This window comes from Sinocyclocheilus rhinocerous, unplaced genomic scaffold, assembly GCF_001515625.1.
Source record: "Sinocyclocheilus rhinocerous isolate Xijiao unplaced genomic scaffold, SAMN03320098_v1.1 scaffold2578, whole genome shotgun sequence".
NCBI lineage: Eukaryota > Metazoa > Chordata > Actinopteri > Cypriniformes > Cyprinidae > Sinocyclocheilus > Sinocyclocheilus rhinocerous.
The window spans coordinates 421237-440800 of record NW_015643596.1 but is presented as its reverse complement, the minus strand read 5'-3'; the positions used below and the strand labels follow the sequence as shown (position 1 = coordinate 440800).

Sequence of the window (19564 nt, the reverse complement as noted above, 5' to 3'; positions counted from 1 at the left end):
CACCACAGCTTCTTGTCTCCATTGGCAACACGCACGATTTGTGTCGACTGCAAGTGACGTCGCAGGTATCGGAGAGTGCAAGTGGCGATTGCAAGTGACATTGTAAGTTAGTTTCTTTTTTCTTGTCTTCACCACCTGGCTACTGTTGTAAAATGTTGAGAGACTCAAACAAAACGTAATCAATAAATAGAACAAAATAAAAAAGACTGCAAGTGACGTCGCTAGCGGAAGCGCAAGTGTCTGAGAGTACAAGTCTGAGAGTGCAAGTGCAAGGCTGCAGCCAGACCCTTCTCAAAAATTCAGCCATTGCAGGCAATATTAACATTTTAAAATACACTGGAATAGAAAACAATTTTATTTTACAATATTACTGATTTTGCTGTATTTTTGATCAAATAAATGCAGCCTAGGTGAGCTTAAGAGACCTAGCGACCCCAAACCTTTGAATGGTAGTGTATGTTAATAACCTATCATGTAAATGGTTGAAATTTCATTCTGAATGCATTAGATGTATAAACCACCCATGTGCAGCTGTGCTTCAATTGCGTTGCCCTTTCTGCTGGTTTGCCTTGCTCTGACCTCTTTTGTGTTTAGTTCTGTTTAATAACTTCTTTTATTTTGAGTTGAGTTGATGAATTTAGACAGGGCTATAAGAGTATGCGCTAATGCAGACTCAAGGACGGCTCTTCTGCTGTCAGTACATAGTAGATAAGACCTCTAAATGAGACCTTTTATGTCCACTATTCTAAAACCCTGCTGATGGTTTAGTGCTACTCCATATTGTAAGTAATGAATTCAAAATGGACCCTATTTGCTTTTTTAAAAAATGGTCATGCTCAAATCTTCAATGAATCACCATGAACCTCTTTTAAGATTACTATCAGAGTCATTAGCTCGCTTAAATCAAATAGCCAAATTACCGAAATAATCTCAATGTTACTCTAATGGAGATAGATGGCCTGTCTGTTTTCATCAATTTAGAGCCTTTTAGCTGATAATACATTATAAAAAAAAAAATCTAAAATTACAGGATCCCCGTCATCTCCATTAACTGCTAACAATACAACTGCTGGTTTAATTCCAACCATATAGGCTATTCCTTGCTAACTTTTGTTTTAGCTGTGTCTTTTTCTCTCAGCGTTTGGCTGAAAAAGCATTCCCAAATGGAGAGGATAATCCAGATCTCCAGATCTAGTTGGCCTAGTTGGCGCTTTCAACGTGCCCGTTTTATCGTTCCGACCCAATTTCAAAAGCTTTTATGGTTGGGGAATCAGGCATAGAAAAAGCTAGCGCTATATACTGTAAGCTAGCCTAGCCGTGGTGGTGCTATCAGTTTCCAGTAATATCATTTAATGAGGTTTGAAATTGCCAACTAACAAAGCTGCTAACAAAGCACTTAGCATCATGCTAACGATCTCTAGATAGAGATGTTTGTTGCCTGATAGTGTGAGGATTAGCATGCTAGCTTATGAAATGTGTAGTTTGTTTATTTTGTATGTGGCATGGTTTCACATATGGTAAGTGAGTGACTAGCAATCAGGCAACTCCGTTTCCTCGGTTCACATTTGACGGTCATCCGAAGAGAGGGTAATTTTACGTAGCAGCGTGTTTTTGCCCTCTTGCCGGGTGTGATATTTGGAACGTGTCTAATTCCAGCGGTCTCTAAATGAGTCTACAGCCAGCATGTGGGATCTTGTGCTCTCTGCATACATAATATGCTGGAGATAATCATCTTGGAGTTAGCGCAGCATAGCAATCTGTTGGCGCCAGCCTGAAAAGCGCTTTAAGTTAACAGATACCGTATGATGCATTTCCCCATTTTCACCTTTTTGATTGGCTTTGTGATTTGATTTATGTGGTATTGCAAATTCCATCTCTTATTTTATCTTAAACACTGAAAGTTAATAAAAAAGCAGTGATGTATTTCCATACTTGCATAAAGGCCAATGGTTGCTTGTAGTTGTTGCCTAGAGCTGATCAGGAGTGCGTTGTGGGAATCTGGCATTTTAAAATAATCATCTAGGCTATGAACCATATTAGGATTTATTTATGTGTTTGTATATTGTCTTTTTATTAATTCATTCATTTATTTTGTGTCAATGTGCGCTGATCAAATTTGCAATGTTTAGGTCACCTGAATGGAGTCACTTATTGAAATGAAGGAAATGCGAAACATCTGTGAATTTTGTAAAGAGTCTATGACTGTTTTTCTACCAAGCTTGTTCTGTATATAATTTTTTTTGGGTGGGACCGGAGTGTATTTGGGGAGGGTTTTTTTTTTTTTATGGTCGGGGGCGTGCAATGATCTGTAATTAAGATGACTGAAACTATAGATTGAAAAAAAGACATGAAAATGAAATAAAATGTTATATTTGCATGATTTCCTGTATTTTCAATGAGCCTAAAATTCATTGTGGTGTATATTGAGTGAATGTACGTCAAAAACACTATGAAACGGAAATTCTGAGTTTTTTCTGTGATGTTTTGTCGTTTTATTTTCCCCCGGGCTTTATTGACTTACTTTATTCAAGGCATTGCTTCCACTGCCATCACATTTAAACTCATTTACATGTATAATGGATTCAACTGCCACAGTAAATGAATCAATTACTTGATGAAACAATAGGTCAGATCATTGTCAAACGTGACCATTTACACCAAAACGTTGTAAATGTCACTGTGTACCCTTAATTTTCTTTGGCCTTCATCATACAACTCAGCTCGAACTAATCTGATGTTTTCATTCAGTACCAGCGGGGTTAATTGATATGCATCCCTGTTTAAAAAGATGAACATCCATTGGTCAGAGAGGTCAACAGTTGAAACTGCCAACAACAAACTATTAACGTTTGCGAAATAATCACATATTAATTAATACCAACTCACCCCCTCAGTGTTTGACCCAGGAATGTAGAAATTGCTTTAGCAGTTCACTTAATTGTTTATTTAATTATTTTACATATTTAATGTAATCCAAATATAGTGGTGAACTTGATGAGGGTCCTATGGTAAATTGGTTTCGGTGTCACCTTGGTTGTTTGTTGTCTCCAGTGGCATTCCCAACCCATTTCATCGACATAGTCGAGTGTTGGTTCAAATTTTTACCTGATGTTTGTCTACTACTTAATTAACTCAACTTAGTAAGAGGTTAATATAGAGATGTTGGTACACATTCAAGAGCTTTAGATGAATACAGTGAAGTTTACCTCGCACATTTGAGTAGAGTTCCTCTAGGTTCCTATTGTGCTAAAGTCTTTGTTGTTCTTTAATGTTTTAACAGCATTGATTAATCGTCTCACCCAGTTATTGATCTTCAGACATCCCAGAAGGCTTGTCTTCAACTGCTTTCTTAAGAGAGTCTATTATGAAAGCATCTTTGAACTGTCAAAACAAATCCAAAAAGGATAATTTGTCATCTTATTCGATTCCTTGTCAAGAATAATTGACAAACTCTTCTGACAGCTGAACTTTTCTGGAAAACCTTTCCAAGTATCCCTTGATGACTTAGTTGTGAGGAACTTATGTATAATTCACAGTATAAACTGGGAGTTGGAAGTCTGAAAACCACTTGCTCAAAGACTATGATGGCCCAAATTCAATCCATCAGACAAATAAACTCCACCAGCCACAATCGATTGGACACATTCTTGCTTCAACCCATGTGGGATGGTGGAAATAGCATATCTGCTGGTTGCAAAAGTCAATTAGACCCTTGGGAGTCTTTGAGTGTTGTGTAATTGTTTCCATCACATCAATATATTCAATTTGAGATTGGCATTCAACAACAAAAATCAGATGTTACAATGATTTTGAGTAATTGGGTTCCACATCAAAATGTAATCGTTGGCCTCTTAGTTCACCTCTACTTAATTAACCCCATCTCCAAGAGGACAAGATGTTGGGCAAGAGGTCATAGGTTATGTTTGCTCTTTCACACCTCATTACGATGAAGGGGAGATTGATTTTGGATCCATGTATGAAACATTATTCCCTCTGCATAGATCCATATATACAGTTGATTCATTTGAACACTGGTCCATTGTTTAATGTGACATTCATTGCTCTGTTTTTTTTTCATGTTTCATTGCTTCTTTTTGGTGTTGATTCTCATTCTTTGTCTCTCAATTTCTGTACAAAAGATCTATTTCTATATTTGCAATAAATTTGTATCAAAAAGAACTAATTTGTGTGGAGTTCTATTCACCTGCACGCTCAAGTACTGCTTTTATTGATGCCTTGTTGGGGAAAGTTACTTTTAAAAGTAATGCACTGCAATATTGCAATACTCCCTAAAAAAGTTACTAATTATATTAGTTACTGGGCTTGCTTGTTTGTTTTTAATATAAAAAAAGTTATATTTTTGGCAAATGTAAAAGCCCTTTCACACCAAAAGTGAAATGAATAAGCCTCAGGCTGAAGGAAATGTAAATTCACATCTGTACAGTAGAGGGCGCAGCTCAAACCTTTCAGTTGTGCTGCCGTTCTGGATTGCATGAAGAATAGGATGCAGGAGAAGAAAGTCCAACACTCTTCAGCAAATAAACAAACACATGAAACACAAATGTTATGTTCATCCAAAGTCATTTTCACTTATTATTATAGTTGAATAAGATCATCGAAGGTCAGCAGCAAAGTCATTGGTTAATAAAATGGGATTAAGTACATAAAGGATATTTGTTATTTAACATTTAATTATTGCAGCTTTGCATCATATTCTGAGTTTGCCTTTCACATTTTGAGGAATATTGAATTTGTTTTTGTGAAAGTGAAATGTGTAAATGCATGTTCACATTTAGTCTAGAACTACAGTAGCTATCATGTTTACACAGCACACACACAACACCTCTGCATTTACTCAAGATTTCTCTCAATATGGGGACAGGAGAGCTGTTAGTCAGTAAATGGGAAAAAGTAATGCATTGCTTTACTAGTTACTTGAATCTGATTATTAGTAACTCATGTTACTTGTAATGTGTTACCCCCAACACTGGCCTTATTCATTCAAAGTTGTCTTTATCATCCCGCAGAGCAGGATTCCTTTAACCGGTGGCTCCCAGACCAAATCCAGCTTGCTAATCATCTGGTTGCTCAAAATGGTCATCATGTTTGGTATGTTTAAAGGGATAGTTCAATGTATCTGTCTCTCTATCATTCTATCTTTTCTTTTGTTCTATAAATTGTTCCATCTCTATATCATTATATTTGTTACTCTGTTCTATTTTTTTTCTAGTCAAAAAAAGTTACACGAGTTTCACTTTTAATTTTTCCTTACATTCAAATTGCAATTCTGCATCAAGGAATTTATTTTTATCTAAATTAAATCATTATTTTATTATTAAATGAGGTCTTAATTTAATTATTGAATTACTGCCACTGTGATTTAATGTTTTAATGTCTTTCATTTGCAGGCATAGCACATATTGATATGCAGTTAAATGTGATTAATTGAAACCACCTTTTCAACCTTTTTGACACAGAACCCTGAGCTTGGGTTGCAACCAATGAATCTAATGAGAAAGCACCATTTTCTCCCATCATGACTGAGTGAATGGCCTGAGAGGAAGAGTGTGAGTATAAAAGCGAGAGACTGAGTGATGACTCTGACTCAGCTAATGCGTTGTCAGTGTTTTCGATGACTAAAATGAGGTAATGGTAAAACATCTTACACTTTTACAAACAAACACACACACTCGCTGAAACTATAAGCAGATAGACAAGAGCAGGAACAAACTGTCCTAAACGCACATACCCAGAACGCACCCATAAACAAACACAGTTTAGCGCTGTGCGCAGTCTGTGACAACTGTGTAGCAGTTCAAGCAAGCAGACAGCGCCATGTTTATCTTGTCACGGTACGTTGGTTCAGTAATTAATTTGGCTCCATAATTTCTCCTATTTGTACCAACCTACTTGTAAGTTTACATCAACTTCTTACACCGGGACCAGAGGATTGAGATTAATTCACTTGCTGTGTTTATTTGGAGTGCCGCAGCCACCCCAAACCTGACCATGTGTGTCCACAGGGATGAAGACGAGTGGGCGTTTTTAATTAATTCTTTATGGGAGCTTAGCAGCAGGGCATTGTGGGACTGTCAGAGGGGCGGTGGAAATGTTGAGAGTGTCAGAAAGTTAGAAAATGCTGAAGTTCCTTATACTCACTTCCTTTTGCCTGGGCTTAGAACTTGCTTTTATCTTTTCTCTTCACCAGATTGAATACCGAGAGCATTATATTGTGCTTCAGCTGCTGATGTATGGAGTCGTGTGAGCCGTTATGGTGTGTGTCGAGGCTGTAATGAGAGGGCTGGATCGATAGAGGGTTGGGGTTCTCATACAGCATCCCGTTCGCTGATTTAAGGGTCAAGCAGGGTGTTTATGTGTGCCCGTAGCATAATGGACTCGCACCGCGTCTCGTCCCTATTCCTAATTCATTTCCCGCTCATGGCATGTCAGGAGCTGCAATGAAGGGTATGACTGAACTCCCCCTTGCCCTCAAGACCTTGATGGGCTATTCTGAGGTCCTTTCCTATTACTCATTTGAATGGTCATTGATGGATTCCTCCAATCAATGAAACACACTGATCCGGTATAATCAGGAGTATGGGTGGAATTCTAATTGTCTAATTGGTGTTTAATTCCAAGCATGCAGGTTTTTGTCTTTTGATGAAAATATTTTCTGATATAATCAACTGTTGTAGTACTGTTGAAGTTCTGTGGAGAAACAGCCACACTGAGAGAACGGTTCAACAGGTTCATTTACTTTGAAATTTTGGACAGACTGTCTGTAATGCTCCTCAAATTCACTCTAGTGATTTCTTAATTTCTCTCTTCTGTATATTAGAAAGCACTTTGGTCTGATTGCTCAGATGTGAACAGCTACATATACACCATGGTCACTAAATATGACAATCCAGAATTACAGATTACCGAAATTCATTACCCTGCACTATTCCACACACAATAATGTTATCCAAATTCTCTCTGATGTCGTTGAATCTCTTCTGTTTCACGCTGTAGGAAGCATTTCGGTTTGAACAACTGAAAATATACGGCAGGTTCACCAAATCTGACAAAATCGTTACAGGTTACAAAATCCGCTCCTACCCCTGCTATTTCACACAGAATGTCTTTCATGTGAACCAAATTCACTCTGGTGATGTCTAATCTCTTCTGTTTCATAGCCTAGAAAGCATTTTGTCTAATGTGAAGAGCTGCAGATATACAGCAGGGGTCACTCAATCTGACAGGTTACCGAAATAGGTTACCCTAATCTATTTCACACAGAATGGCTGTAATGTTATCCATATTCACTCTGGTGATGTCTAATCTCTTCTTTTTCATACTCTAGAAAGCTTTTTGGTTTAAAGTGAACAGCTGCACAGCAGGGTTACGAAGTCCAACAGCACAACATTAAAACATTACACAACATTACTGAAATCTCTGTTACAACCCTCTATTTCACACAAAATGGCTTTAATGTTCCACAAATTCTCTCTGGTGATGTATAATCTCCTCTGTTTCATCCTCTAGAAAGCATTTTGGAATAATGTGAACAGCTGCAGATAAACAGCAGTGTCACCAAATCTGACAACAAAGTGTTACAGGTTACTGAAATCTGTTACAACCGTCTTTTTGGTCTGATGTGAATGGCTAAAAATATACAGCAGGGTCACCAAAACTGGCAACCCAGCGTTACAGGTTACAGAAATCTGCTAGCCTTCTCTAATTCGCACAGAACAGCTTTATTGTTACCCAAATGCTCTCTCATAACGTCTAATCTCCTCTGTTTCATCCTCTAGAAAGCATTTTGGAATAATGTGAACAGCTGCAGATAAACAGCAGTGTCACCAAATCTGACAACAAAGTGTTACAGGTTACTGAAATCTGTTACAACCGTCTATTTCACATAGAATGGCTTTAATGTTACCCAAATTTACTCTAGTGGTGTCTAATCTCCTCTGTTTCATACTCTTACTCTTTGGTCTAAAGCAAAACAGCTGCACATATACAGCAGGGTCACCAAACTCGACAAGACAAGCGTTACAGATTACCAAAATCTGTTACCCTTTTTTAATTTGCACTAAATGGCTGTAATGCTAATTCTGGTGATGTCTAAACTTCTGTTTCACACTCTAGAAGGTATTTTGTTCTGATTTGTAGCCTGATTTCTGATTCTGATTTCTTATTTTCAAATAATCTGTCTTCATTGTTGTTGTCAAGCCAACAACAAAAAAACTGCGTTAAGGAACATTTTCATCAGTAATTTTGTTGACTGGATTACCATCTTTCTCCTTCTAGTCTCATTGCCTGTTTTCACGTGTTGTCTTCTACTGACATTCTGAGATGTTCAGTCTCATGAGGTGCACTCTACTTCCTTTGTACACAACCTCGCTTTGTAGTACTTTATAAATGTGGTCCTGTCGACTTCCTGAAGGCAATGCTGATCTTAAAGGCTGTTTTCCTTCCAAGCTACTGTATTGCCAAGAGGGGAACACCACTGCAAACATGGTCTAACAGAGCTGAAAATTGCTGAAAACTTGCTATTGAGATGGTATTCTGTTTCTCGCACACAAACGAACACTTACCCATCATCCCCTGCTGCAGCTCCCTGTAGGTGGGAAACCATCTTCCTTTCCATATTTTAACAACAATATCGTACACGAGTTGGATGTCAAGTCAAGTCAAGTTTATTTGTACAGCGCTTTTCACGATACAAATCATTGCAAAGCAACTTTACAGCAAATTAAGTTTCTACAATATTTAGTGGTAGCTTATCAGTGGTGACTGTCAATTAATGTACATATGGCAGAAATGTATGGAAAAATCAATTTAAGACGTGATAGTCCTCTGTGCGGTACAAGCTTTGATGCAACACTAGCTCGCATTTTCTTTGGACTACAGTGATTGTGAATCTGCATTTCTCCATGCAAACAAACCGAGGCTCATGTGAAATGAAATTAGCGATGCTTGGTTAAGTGCTACAGTAAGTAAATAAGAGGAAAAATCAAAGCCTTTAATCATGTCTAACTCTATAAGACGGCTTCAGCACTTAAAGCACATTGGTCCTACAGCACGCTGCAGTTAAATCCATTAAATGAGGCATTTCACAGATCATATAATGGGTGCTCTGTTCCTCATGAAAATGCGTTTTTATGACACCTCGTTGTTGATTTAACCGTCAAACAGCTACCAGCCTCGATTCGTTTAGTGGAGAACAAAACAAAATCTTCAAGCGAGTCAATGATTAATTTATGTTTCATTAGCTCTGTTTATCTTCTCCTGGAGTGTTCGAGAATTAGTCGCATCATGAATGTGGTTCATTGTCATCCTCGTGGTTCATCTTCGATGACTAAAAACCCTGCAGGGTTTTGTAAGCCCCTGCCTTCCAACTCGTGATTACATTTCTACCGATGTTTTTCGATGTCTGTCTACCAGTAGTACAAATCTAATTTTACTCCAGGGCCAAATAATAAACAAGATGCTAAATTAGAATGCAGGGTATGAGCATTTGTTGTTTTTAGTAAGTCGTTGTTTCTTCAACTTACAGGCACTTTTGGCCCTGTGGACTTATAAAACACTTTCTTCCTTTTTTTTTTCTCCGAATGATAAAAGTCAAAGGGAACCAGAATGTTTGTGTAGGATCCCATTGACTTTCACTGTATGGAGAAAAACAGAAACAAGATTTCTTCATTTGTGTTCCAAAGGTGTAAAGAAAAGTCAGGTTTGGAATGACATGAGGGTGAGTAAATGTGACAGAATTTACATTTTTGATTAAACTATCCATTTAAATTGCTAAGTTTGTATAAAGCATTTAAATAATATGTAATTTTCACTATATATGGGTAAAAACAACACATAGCAGTAGGTGACACTCTGAAATGTATCACAACAATAGCTTTGGTGGGGAAAAAAAACTAAATTGCATATGAACTGCCATAGCCAGCCAACATCATTCTTAAAGGTGCAGTCACAAATTTTGAAAGTTATTATTATTAAGCTTAGTAAAGCTTTTTTGTCATTATTTTCTCACTGATATAACAATATATATTAGTTGCATTTAAATGATTACATTATATTTAATATATACTTTGGTATGAATATTTACTACAGTATTTAAACTGACAAATAGTGAAATATCTTATAATTTGATTATTTTATCCTTACCCTGGTTGAAAAATAATTTTCAGATACATTTGTGTAACAAAACTTGGTGAAATTTTGTAACCGTAAATGGCTAGCATTGCAATTTTGCAGCAATTTTAAAAATTATAGCCTACCCCAGTGCAAATTTTGCCTAAACCAAATTGGTTTTAAAGTATGAAGAAAAGCATTTTGTGAGGAAAATAAATAAATAAAATGAATTTTTAAGCTTGTGCCCTAGGGTTAAGTGTCTAAATTCATACTATATCGTTACAGCTGCATTGCTAAAAGTGTGTTTTAAAGTTCACAACAACCCCAAGCTCAGTTTCATAATGAGTAGAAAAGACCCAAAGCATATGCACCTTTATCAAATCAATTACAGTGATGCATAATTAAGTCCAAAACTGTCCCGGCTCAGTTAACAGGAGTACTAATTACAACACAAACATACCCGCCAGTCATTTTCATTTCAGAAGAGAATCAAATTAAGTCCAAAGGGATAAGAAACACAAGAGAGGAAAAACACAACAGGGAGTGCTGCAGGAAAGATCTGTACGTAACTTTATCCTCCGACACTGTGTTTAATTAGTCTTTATAGGTTTCGAACGGAGTGATGGACTATAGATAGCATGTATACATATAAATAAAGTTTCAAGTGTAACTGAATTAACTGAACTGCTTTTTGAGAAAGATATGGCTGTCCATTTTACATCTGGCATTCCACTGTATGATTTGGCAGCACTTAAAACCAACATGAAATGGCATTCACAAGCCATTTAACTTACATAATGTGACATTAAAACTGAATATTCTGTGAATTTTATTCATCAGGAATTGATTTGATGGGGAAAAGTTGGTGTTATGTACCAGAATCAGTGGATCACCAACTTTTGAGGAGGCGTTTTGACTGTGGATGCCAAACGTCAAGAGCATCTCAATGGATCCCAAAGGTAACTCAAAACTGTCGAGTGCATTTCAGAGCATTTCTGGTTTGGTTTGACAGTAATTGTTCTCCATTGGTTCACTTGAAATGAACCGAACTGAAAGAAACGCAAGCCTCTTTCATTCCCAAATCTGAACTTAATGAAATAAACCAGTTCTATTTGCATTCACAGTAAATGTGAAATTAAAAGACAGTTCAGATCTTGTTTTTGAATGGATAGATGTTTGTTCCTCTACCAATTCGATAGAAAATAAGCTCAGCTAGAAACTGCCAAGATCTGTACTCTGAAAAATCATTGATTAACTTCTAAATATCCGTACTGTAACCCCAATTGGGCTGTTTCCATTCATAGAAGAATTTTTCATCATCTTCATTGCTGGTTTTTGTCTTTCACATCCTTAATTTTTATTGTATACATAACATTGCAATAAGTCAAACCCTCAAAAGCAACGTTTACCACAGGAAAACCGTGGACTTCATTTTTATTATGGCTCCGTAAGATTACATGAAGCTTGTAAGTTTGTTTTTTGAGTTTTTGAATATTATTTTGCCCATCCACAGTACTGAACTCGCTCTGTTTTTAATGAGAGCTACAGGCTTTCACCTTTGACCCTCTTTAATGGGTTCATGCTTTCCTGGGAATGATCCTCAAACTCCATAAGCCACAAATTAAAGTTGTTCAGAAATTCTCACAGTGTGTCAAAGGTTCAACTCACCACAGTGAATGAAGTTTCCAGTGTTTCTATCCTCGAAATAAAGACGTCAAAGCAATTAATCCTCTCCAAATCCCTGTACAGTATGAACAACATTCATGTACGGGTGATCAGGGCATGTACCACATTTTGTCTGTAATGTAATATATTATATTTATATTTGTTTTAGTTTGTTTAATTTAGGTTAGTTTATCGCATGGTCATTCCATAAAAAAATAATTTTGGTTAAGAAGTATATTTATACTCATCATTGAAACCCATTTTAATTACAACACATTTTTGCTAAAAACAAAGCTGATAAACATATGTGAAGAGATGTAAATGAGTGCTTTTGATAAGATGGTGTTTCCACACCATGCATTATCTTTAATTACAGACTTATGGCAAGCCTTGACAGATTTTCCCATCTACTACACAGTAATACTGAAATATTTAGGAACTGGAACGTCACACAGTAAAGATAATTACATACTAGTTTTGCATATTCAAATGTGCCTCTACAGTCACATACATATTCATATCTGAGAAGAGTTGCTTGTTGCAAAACTTTGCTTTTAAGGCACATGCGTAGTATAGTTATGTAGTTTCCATCCTTGTTTTTGCCCAGTTCTTACTGCACTGCATGTATCCTTCATGATAAACGCAATCCCAGAATGCTTTGTGACAAACTTGGTGAATAAAACACTATGAAAGATGACGTGAGGTAAATGATGGTTAAACCATTCAATACTGGACAAACGTGATAAAAAAGTTCAATCTACTACGAACTGAATGTTTATTTTTATGCTTCTCACAGTATCCGACTGTTAGCTTAGCAACATGCTAACAGCAAACTATAAGAATCAACTGTCAAATCTCCAGAGTTCGGGTTTGCCCTGCTGAAATAAACGTAATTAACCAGCCTATATGGTTTTCTGATCTTAGTTGGTTTACCAGCCTGGTCAGATTGGTCTTTAATGGATTTGGGCACTTTTCAGTCCAACAGACCAGCTTATGCTGGTTTAAATGGGTTTTGGTGCCTATAGAGAGCATTCCAAAACAGGTTACATAATAGCTAGGATCCTTGCTAAGAAGGCAGTTGCCTATGTAGTGAAATAGCTCACTAGATTTTGGAACAAAGCGACTGATTCTACTTATTCACTATAGATTTGTCAATGAGACCACAAGTGGTGCTTTGGTAATGAGATTCTTTATGAATGCAAGACCTGGACTAACCTCATTAGTGAGTTTTAAGACTTTTCTCTCTTTTTTTTTGGTGTTGCTGGAGGTCTCTATAGGGAGCCGGTAGAGTCTCTGAGCTAGGAAGGTGTTGACGTAGGTGGGAGGCTGGCGGTGGGGGTTCTCAGTGGGGATTGGAAGGGTCTGTAGGAAGCCACTGAGTTGTTGCTGTTGAGATACGGATAAAATATTGCATTGATTACTGATGTCTGGGTGCCAATAAATCAGGCTGTGCGCGTGGGGAGGTTTTCTCATGGAGGCAGACTCTTATTCATAAATAATGAACCTGCTATGGGGAAACTCAAACAATTCAGCCACCCTCTGAGAAAGGAGGAAAGAGAAAGCGTAGTGAGATATAAAGAGGTTACGATGTTCAGATGTGTTTTTCAGAGGGAGTTGTATGAGTGTTACTGAATGACTAACTGTCTTCTGTGGAATGCAAAAGGAGAGATTTTGATGAATGTTCATGCTGCACTTTTACGCATGAAAATCACAACCAGGAGCCTTCCGACTCCTGAGTAAGAGTGAATGATGACAGAATTTTAATTTTTTAAGTAATTTGCAACTTTTTATCTTACATTTGTGACTTGTTCCTCATAATTCCAACTCATTATTGGAAGATTTTTCTTGTTACTGCAACTTTATATCATCAAATATGCTTTTATATCTCACAATTGGAAGCTTTTTTTCCCTCATAAATCCAACTTCCCAGTCGCGTAATTGGGACTTTTTTTCTTGTCAACTTTATTTTATTTGTGCATATTTCTCATATTTGCATTTCTCACAATTGCAACTTTATTTTTGATAATTGTGTTTATTTTATTTTATTTCTCATGTTGTAACTTTATATCTTGCAATATGTCTTTATATCTCACGATTGGAAGATGTTTTCCTTGTAAATCCAACTTTTTCTTATAATTGGGACTTTTTTATTCTTAACTTTATTTCTCAAAATTGAGATTTTAATTCCACAATTTGCTTTCTTGCAATTGTGAATATTTCTTGTAATTGCAACTTTCTCACAATTGTGACTTCAATTTTTGATAATTGCTTCATTTATTTTTCACAATTGTAACTTTATATCTTGCAATATGACTTTATATCTCACATTTAGAAGCTTTTTTCCTTGTACATCCAACTTCCAACTCTCAGTTGGTACTCTGTTATTCTTAACTTTATTTCTCAAAATTGAGATTTTAATCATACAATTTACTTTCCTGCAATTGTGAATGTCTTGTAATTGCAACTTTATTACAATAGCAACTTTATTTTTGAGAATTGCAATTTTATTTCTCATAAATGTAACTTTATATCTCACAACTTGTTACATCCCACAATCCAGTGCTAATGGTTTGCCGGCTGTTTGAAGTATGATGGAGTGGTAATAAGAGGTACATATATAAAAGTCCATTATTAATTTTATTTAAATGTATAATTCCATTTCTGATAAGAAATAAATGTTGTAGTCATTAAATATTTGTTTTGTTATCTCTAAAGCTTACTTGAATAGGTTCTAGATCTTCAGACATGACATTAAACTGCATTGGAAGCCTGTCTGCAAGCAGTTTCCTTGGGGGAAAAAAAAAAAAATCATTTGTGAAATCTTTAAAGGACTGGGAAGCGAGGCGGCAAGACAGCTGCCTTCCGTTTCGGACAGCCGTGGAAAAAATGTTCTCTGTTTTACAGCTAGCTCTCAGGTCAAGGTCCGAAACAGTCATGCATGAGTCCTAAATAATAATGTGGAATACATTTTATGTTTTCAAGCATATTTTGCATTCATTTACTTGTTTAATCAGGAATTTACAACAGATTAAAAGATTTACTGGAATACTTTTTGTTGTCAAACAGTTAGTGCCTTGCTAACTGTTCTACAGAAAGAAAAGGAAGGGAAAACAGCAGTTCTAAAGCTTTAATGGCCATGGTACCCAAGCGGGAGGTTTCTTTGAAATGTAGTTTTCATTTACTTTGTGTTTACTCTCCAAAACACATAATAACAAAGGCTACAGCTATCAGCAAACATCATAGCTTGTTGTGTGAGGTATGAGGGCACTATAAGCTGCTCTGCTAACTGCATGTGGTCCTGGTGGGCTGCTAATGGCTGTGCATTTTGTAAACACTGCTAGGAGAATTAACGTCAGAGAAAGAAAGGTGGTTATGTGTGTTTTTGTGTGTATATCAAACTCGTTCTTGTGATGAAGTGACAATTTCTTTGTGTTTTTCTATGCCTCCATCTCTCCTGCTTGTGCGCGGCAATGATTGCTCGCTTTGTTGACACGTGCGCATAAGTGTCAAGAGATGAACTCGTTTGTACAGCTGAGATGTAAATCAAGTGTCCTCCCAGCCCAGATGCTCAATTCAAACAAGAGCAGATGACAAAGTTTTATAAATGGCGCACTTGAAAACAGGCAGACGAATTGTAAATGATTACCCTCGCCGTTATTCTTTTTAGAAGATTTCACTTGACTCACTTTGGTTGTTTATAATGGCTTGCATCAGTATCGTTGTGTCTTAGAGATTGTGACGATGCCATGCTACCAAAAGAGCAGCATTTACAGAAATTGCAATCATGATTTTGGATAATTTTCTTTAGTAATGTGGGTGCAAAAACAACTCAGACAATGATAATGTGATTAATTCTCAGCAGAGAACCATAGTTTTTTTTATCAACATATAGCTAATACTACTACTACTACTGCTTATATTAATTAAAAATAATAATTAATAATACCTAGTTGCCTAAATACAACAACAATATAATAATAATGCAATATTGCTAATAACTTTGCCAAATTGAACATTCAAACTTTTCTGCATTAACAGTGCACAATATAAATATTGTTTACACTTAGCACTAGAGAGATCAGTTTATAAGTGTACAATTTTTATAAGCACTTTTTAAGAGTACTTTTATAAATAGAGCCCCAATAAACATATTAAACACACAAAAAGCTGCTATCAGTGTGCATACGCATTCATTCACAGCAAAGCGGGTAAGTCATTAAAAGCGTGCACTTATACTCATTATGTTTAATAGGCAAAGTTAATTCAGATGTGGTTACGATGCTGTCACTGCAGGTGTGCTGGAGTAAACCGAGCAGCAAGATGAAGTGCCTCGACTGCGTTCACTTGGAAGAATCATTCACTACTGTGCTGATTTCTTCTCCTTCACTAACCGGTCTCTCGGATGGCGCTGTAACGATTTTGACTGGAGCATACGCTGTAAACAGACCGGTCTGCCAGCGTATTGATTTCCGTTAAAGACAGTTGTATGGTATAGGACTATTAAGGGTGCTTTGGAGCGGGTGGTCAATATTGTAGCTGTGATGGGTGATGTGATGTGTTGTGTATTCTTGTAGGTAATGATCAGTTCCACAGAACAATCTTTGGGTTCTGATCGGCTCCATGAAGTTGCGCCAAATGCACGTTTAGACTTGGCAAAAGCTGTAAGATGATTGCTATAGACTAGGGCTGGGAGGCATGATGGTATGTACCATGTTAACCTGTAGAGATTTGACTGTATTATTCATACAGTATCTTTTGTGTTCATCAAGTTCCAAACACAGAGAAAACAATTGAATTACAGGTGTATCTTGCATTTTGTGAAATTTTGACAAATGATATCATTAAACACTCATTATCCCATAATTGGGACCTTTTTCTCATTAATTATAACTTGCAACACGACTCTATAGCTTACAATTACAACTTTATATCTTATAATTGCAATACTTAATTATGCATTATTACATTAAATATATATAATTACATTATGTCTTATAACCGCAACTTTATATCTCACAATTTTATATCTGCAATTTTTTTATTTTATGTTCCTTTTAATTGCAACTATTTCATAATTAGATTTTTTCACACAGTTGTGACTTTCATAATTGGTTGTTTTTCTCATAATTGTGAATATCTTGCAAGATTTTTCTCACAATTATAACTTTATCTCATAATTTTATCATTATTTTAACACTTGTTATTTGTCGCAATTGCTACTTTAATAGCGTATTTGTGTTTTTTTCATCATAAATGTGACTATTGCTTGCAATATGACACTATATGTTACAGTTTATATCTAAATGACTATCCCATAATTGGGACCTTTGTCATTAATTATAACTTGCAACATGACTCTATAGCTTACAATTACAACTTTATATCTTATAATTGCTACTTTTCATTACATAATTGTGAGTTTTTTTTTATTGTGACTTTCATAATTGGGAACCTTTTCTCATAATTGCAACTTTATAGCTTGAGATGACATTATGTCTTATAACTGCAACTCTATATCTCACAATTGCAATTTTTTATTTTATGTTCCTTGTAATTGCAACTATCTCATAATTGGACTTTTTTCCCCCACATGATTCTGACTATGTATTTCACAATTACAACCTTATTTCTCACAGTTACTTTTTATACACAGTTGTGACTTTTTCATAATTGGTTGTTTTTCTCATAATTGTGAATATATTGCAAGATTTTTCTTACAATTATAACTTTTATCTCATAATTGTATCGTTATTTTAACACTTGTTATTTCTCGCAATTGTTACTTTAAAAGCATTTTTAAATTTTTTTTGCTTGCAATATGACACTATATGTTACAATTTATATCTTACAATTGTAAGATATGACTACTTAAAACAAAGTTGTGACATTCATGTAATTGCAACTTTCATAATTGGAGTTTTCGTCTCACAATTGTGACTTTTTCTCACAATTGCGACTTTATATTACACAATTGTGTGTTTTTTTTTTTTTTTGCGTAACAGTTTTGACTTTTTCCCTCATAATTGCAACTGTCAAAATTGGTTCATAATTGACTCTTACAATTACAGGTTTTTCCAACTTCATCTCAATTTTCTTGTTATTGTAACTTTATTTCCCCTTCTAGGGAACTTGCGCTGCATCCTCTAGCGGACACTATGGGGACTGCTGCCAGCAGGACCGGTGTCTAAAGCACGTGTGAAACAACTCCAATCCTGTTGGCCCACATAGCCCGTGACGTCACAGGCGCGCACCCGGAAGAATAAGAGGGCGCCAGCAGAACACGTCACCAACTTTTGTTGTCTTCAGGAGCTGTCTATTGGTTTAGCGTCTGTGAAATATTATCCTGGTGAGGCGAGCAGCGCTTTTAGAAGTGTGTGCCTCCGTGTTCCTATTCTCGAGAGATGCAGGACAAAGCTTTTGTGTCTCGCAGCTCGGTCAGCCCTCTCAAGTAAGCGCTGAGTCCTTGCCTTGGAAGATAGCTATCCGAGGATAGCCGTGTTTCAGCTCAGTACTGCCCCCCTGTCATGGTTCATAATTGACTCTTACAATTACAGGTTTTTCCAACTTCATCTCAATTTTCTTGTTATTGTAACTTTATTTCCCCTTCTAGGGAACTTGCGCTGCATCCTCTAGCGGACACTATGGGGACTGCTGCCAGCAGGACCGGTGTCTAAAGCACGTGTGAAACAACTCCAATCCTGTTGGCCCACATAGCCCGTGACGTCACAGGCGCGCACCCGGAAGAATAAGAGGGCGCCAGCAGAACACGTCACCAACTTTTGTTGTCTTCAGGAGCTGTCTATTTGTTTAGCGTCTGTGAAATATTATCCTGGTGAGGCGAGCAGCGCTTTTAGAAGTGTGTGCCTCCGTGTTCCTATTCCCGAGAGATGCAGGACAAAGCTTTTGTGTCTCGCAGCTCGGTCAGCCCTCTCAAGTAGGCGCTGAGTCCTTGCCTTGGAAGATAGCTATCCGAGGATAGCCGTGTTTCAGCTCAGTACTGCCCCCCTGTCAGGGTTTTAAAGGGGTCCTATTATGCTCTTTTACAAAGTCTTGATTTTGTTTTCCCGGAAAACAAATGCTGTAGTCCAAACGAGCCGTTCGTTGTAGTTCTTGAAAAGGGATTTTTAAAAAACGAAATATCTCCCTTTGGAGTGGACTTTGAGATTTGTAACTTTCTAGATCTTTTTTATGCCCAAACATACACACTACACACTGACTAAAATTAAAAAAGTGAAAAAGCATAATAGGACCCCTTTAAGTAGCCGTCTTTGAGCCTCTTGCCTGTATTGTGTTATCTCCCCTATTAGGGTTTTAAGTAGATAGCCCACTTTCCGTGGTCTGGGCAATCTTCAGCCTTGCCTGAGGAAACTGCTATTCAAGTATAGCTGTGTTCCAGCTAGGCGACTACTCCCCTTATTAGGGTATTTGGTAACACATTTCAGAATAATGGTCCTTTGTTAACAAGTAACTATGCAGGAAGTAATAGGTAGTACTACATTAACACTTAACTTAATACTATTAACTAATAGAGAAGCGAGATTAACTAAGCAGTAAGCAGTAGCAAATTTAGGACAAAGGTAGTTCCTTATTAGATATTTGATAATTATTAAATAAAAATATCCTCATTGAGAACTACTTGCAAACTATGACCAGTTAATAAAGAATAACCAATTAATAACTAATCACACCAGTAACGTCTTAAAAGTGAACAATTGGGTTCTTTGTGGAAACTAATTTATGAATTTGATATCCCCCAAATAAGTCGGCTACA

General features: G+C 36.6%; 1 long non-coding RNA gene across 1 annotated transcript in view; it reads left to right on the top strand.

Annotated features, from left to right (window-relative positions):
* The first annotated feature begins 4237 nt into the window (after positions 1-4237).
* LOC107757461 (uncharacterized) overlaps positions 4238-19564 on the top strand; it is a 20755-nt gene continuing 5428 nt past the window's right edge. The window contains exon 1 of the long non-coding RNA XR_001641938.1: positions 4238-4313. This is a non-coding gene — a long non-coding RNA (uncharacterized LOC107757461). The remainder of the gene's footprint in view (positions 4314-19564) is intronic.